Below are 4949 nucleotides of genomic sequence, written 5' to 3'. Positions count from 1 at the left end.
TTTCTTTTACAATAGCATACTGTAAATTACCTTTTGAATGCATAATTTGGATATGTAATTCTCGTTTCTGTAAAATATTGATAATTGGGACGATCACATTTTCGCTCAGGGTCTTTACAGGTTCCTTTAGCCACAACTTTTTACTAGTGTATGATGGCCATTTTCTTTGACATAATAGAGAAATCTGTAGAGATTTTTATGGATGATTTCTCCATCTTTGAATATTCATTTTCTATTTGTATAGCAAACTTGAACAAGTGTTGACCAGATGTGAAAACACAAATCTTATGCTCAATTGGAAGAAGTTTCATTCATGGTACAAGAAGGGATTATGCTAGGTCACAACAAAGGCACGAATTCAAGTAAATAAGGCAAAAGTGGAGTTGATTTCCAAGTTACCTCCACCATGAATAGTGAAGGACAATCGAAGTTTCTTGGGATATGCATGATTTAGGGGAGATTTATCATAAAATTTTCAGGTATTTTTATGCCTTTATGCATGTTGCTATAACATGACCGACCGTTTGATTTTGATGAAGAATGTTTGAAATCTTTTCACATACTCAATGATGCATTAATCTAAGCCCATCATGGTAAAACCATATTGGAACCATCTATTCAAGCTTATGTGTGATGCAAGTAATTTGGCTGTAGGAGTAGTGTTAGCACAAAGAAAGGAGAAGATGATTCATTCGATCTATTATACCAACGAAACACTAGATGAAACACAATGCAACTATTACAATTATAGAGGAGGAACTCCTTGTTTTGGTGTTTGCTTTTGTAAAATTCAAATCTTAGAACGAAAGTGATTGTTCACATAGATCATTCTACCTTAAAATACTTGTTAGTTAAGAAAGATGCAAAGTCGAGATTAATAATATGAATTTTCTTTAGAAGTTTGATATGAAGATCATTGATAGGAAGGGGACAAAGAGCGAGATTGCATACCATCTCTTAAGGCTAATAGAGGAAGCACAACAAGGTGAGTCCTTAGATATTATGGATGTTTTTGCATATGAGCAACTATTGATGGTGAGGAAGATCAAATTGCCATGGTTTGTAGAAATAGTTGAAGGGATTGAATCCCAAGCGAAAGCATGTGGTCGTTTGGTAACAATCTTGTTTTAAAAATTAAAACACAAAAAGTAAATACTTAGTAGATTAAGCATGTAAAAACTGGAAAAAAGAATGTTACCTTTGAATACACCTTTCCAAATCTTGATAAAAAAATATGAACCCTTCTTGACTAGTATAAGACACCACCAAAAGGACTTCTCCGCTATTCTCTAGCAAGGATCGGTTTATGTGGGAACCTCCTTTTAAAAGTTGAAGGGATTTTATATTTGGTAGAGATCTTCTTCTATGTATTTTTGCTTAAAATTTTTTTTTGAGATAGAGAGAGTTATCTTTTCCTCCTTTTCACATATGAAAAAACTAACTCTACTTAATTGCATAAAACTCTGCAATCAAAGACAGAAGAGGGAGGGGAGATGTAACTCCCCGCTCTTTGTTATTTAGTTTAAATTAAACTAAACTAAATTATATTAATTTAATTTGATGAAAAATAAACAAATAATTAATAATAAAATTAAATTTAGTAATCTATTTAATTAAATATCTCATATTTAGTTAAATATATATTTGAATTACATTAAAATATACTTATCTCACATATCCTATAGTTTTTAATATGAATTTTGTTCACATTAATTATCATATGAATCTTATTCAAACATAATAACACTCTCATATAGTTTAATCTCGAATCTCATTCAAAATAAACTTTATATTATAATGTATCTCTATACATTATATTAATTGTATCATGTACAATTAAATTCCCTTAAACAATTTGAATATTTTAAATTCTTTCAAAACTTTTGATCTTGTTTTACCCATTGTAAGCTAGAAGGGGAAACTAATAATGATACGTGATTAATTAATTAAACTCTTTAATTAAATTAATCAACATTTATTAACTATGGGGCGCTCCACTAAAGACCCATAACTGCATTATTCTTATGAATGGTAGACTATTTTGTGTCCATTGATATAGCCATTACAAGTAAGTCGATCCTTTACAAGTTGTTCGTAATTATAATTGGATCAAATTACCGTTTCACCTCTATAATTACGTCTTGCTTCTTAAGTACCACTGAACCTTTAATGAATAATCTGTTTTTGATCCAACCATAAATTAAGTTTCTCTCAGGCCAGTGAGAGGGTGTGACCTCATTGTTCAAGTTTTGGAGTTAGCACTTAAGGGAACAACTTATCTACTTATCCTAAAGGTAGGAAGGAGTGAATTCCATCTTGTGTAGTTATGTTCCTAAATCTCCACTTGGTCTCATCCCAAAATGGTAGGCATATTAAGTCGATGACTCGAGCCTCTCTCACCCATAAAAATCAAAGGATGATCTCTCACAGACAGGAGTCTATAACTTACTCAGGATTGAGATCAAGTTACATATGGTCATCATTTGAAATATTAACCTCTTTAGTCAACGGTGTTACAAGTAGAGAATAAATATTTCGTGGTCCAGTCTTATACAAAATCTTTGCATAGGATATCCTCACTTGTATATCTCTACATAAATGATTTGGATTAGATCATTTGCATAGTGTTATCAAGATAAGGTATCCAACCTTATCCATATACTATAGACCTTTTAGATTATTACTTGAACATGGTCCACCTGTATGTCAACCACATACTGTTCAAGTTACATTAAATAACCTTGAATCTTAGTTTATTAGATTTGAGATATATAGGTCTAAATGTCAAAATAAATAACACTTTATTTATTAAATAAAAAATTTGTTTACAAAGTGCAAACCATGAGTTTAGGGTATAAACCTCAACAATAGTAAACTTTTTGGTAAGTGGATTCATTCCACCTAATGCAACTTGCCAACAGTTGAGATGTAAAACACTATTACTGAGAGGAGTCATATTTGTACAAGGTAAGAGTAGATCAAATCATGAGAAGATGTGTAGCAGAGGAAGAAATGATATAGATTTTACTGGATTGTCATTCATCTCCTTATGAGATCATTTTGTAGGTGTCAAGAAAACAACAAAGATGTTGCAAACTGAATACTTTTTGCCCATGCTTTTCAAGGATGCATTGTTGAGAAGTATGCCCTAAAGCCTCGTAGTTAATAAGTTATTTGAAATAATGGTTGATTAATTTATATATGCAATTAACTATTAAAGAAAGATCTAAGGTTATTTCATGTAACTGGAACAGTATGTGGTAGACATATGGGTAGATCATGTTCATAAAGGAAATCAGACATGAGGATTTTCATGAGCAGTGGAATGCTCGTTCCAAATTCCATTTGTATTTATGAACATACACAATTACAATGAAGAAACGAAAACTTACAGGTTATGCACAATACGAAATTACAACATGCTTTGCAATAAAATCAATGGAAAGAATATCATACCTTTGAAGAATCATCTTCAAATTCCCTTGATCATGAACACTCGTTCAATCTCCAAGACAGTAACACACGAATGCTCGACCACAATGACCGCTACACAACACGATCAATCAGAAACCACCACAAGAAGACCGCGAACACAACAAACGGCCTCCAAAACCTCGACTTCAGTCGAGTTGAGTACGACGCCACCACAATGGTTACCTTGGTATTCTCGATGTGGGAATCTAGAAGTGTGGTCTTTGTGTGGACTTAGTTTGAGGAAGAGACCAGAGGAATAAAAATCGTGTAAATGATTGGGCAAGTGGGAGATGACAATAGTCTATCGTATAGACGAATGCCCAATCGTTTAACAAATGCTCTGCGATCGTTTAAATATCATCCAGCTGAGTGAACTATCGTATAGTGTCACTCCACGATCATTTAGTCTCTTTAGCTATCGTTTAGTGAATCCTATTCACTTGACAGCCTTTCCGTGAGTCTTTTTCTGAGAATGGAAAACTCTCAAATCTTACTAAATTTAGCAAAACATTTTTCCTTTTATCTCACGGTTAGCATGAAACCACCAATAACCTTTCACTCAATTGGTTATTAGAGAAAAAGATATAATTATCCAATAATTAATATTATTATAAATATATATATGACAACCAACTTACCATATTATATTTATAACCTATAGTTTTAATATTTTATCTCATGAAACATATAAACCATAGTTCTTTTTCTATTTCATCGAATTTCCTCTTGTCAATTTGAACATTTCAAATCAACACCAAGAACCGATTCTCAACTTGAATCCATTGAGCTATGAAGGGGACCTTATGGACCTATAGCTTGAAGCTCCAACGGTACGTGAATTACTGACTAAACTCTTTAGTCATGGGATCTACCATTCGTTAACTGTCAGGCACTCCACTAAAGATCGATAGCTGAACTCTTCTTACTAAGATATATTATGTGTCCATATCAACCAATCAACAGTGCGATAAACCTTCACAAATCGCTCGTAAGTACAACTGGACCAATAACTGTTATGCCCCTGTAGTTCATCTAACTCCTGAAGTACCACTGATCCCTCTAATGAACATAAGTCATAGTCCTACTATGAATGAGTCCTCTCTTCCAAAGAGAAGCTGTGACCACTATGTTCAAGACCCGAAATTAGCCCTTAAGGGAGCAATCTATCTACTTACCCCTGCTTTGGGGAATGAGTGAATTCCATCTTGTGTAATGAGTTCCCAGCTCCCAAGTCAGACAAATCCCCAAAAAGGTAGGCATGTTGAGTTGGAAATCTGGCCACTCTCACTCATACTAATCAAAGAACCGCCCTCAAAGGTAAAAGTTTCCAAAACACTCAGGATTGAGGTCATGTCACCTATGGTCGTTTAGGTGAGATGTAAGTCTCAAATATCAATGGTATTATATAAAGACTAGTCATCTCGTGGTCCGGTCTTATACAACTCTTTGTATAGGACACCCTCGCTCGCATGTCT

Source organism: Benincasa hispida, chromosome 6 (assembly GCF_027475165.1).
Source record: "Benincasa hispida cultivar pf3 chromosome 6, pf3_genome.v1.1, whole genome shotgun sequence".
Taxonomy (NCBI): domain Eukaryota; kingdom Viridiplantae; phylum Streptophyta; class Magnoliopsida; order Cucurbitales; family Cucurbitaceae; genus Benincasa; species Benincasa hispida.
The sequence above is the reverse complement of the archived record's forward strand: the minus strand, read 5'-3'. Positions refer to the sequence as shown.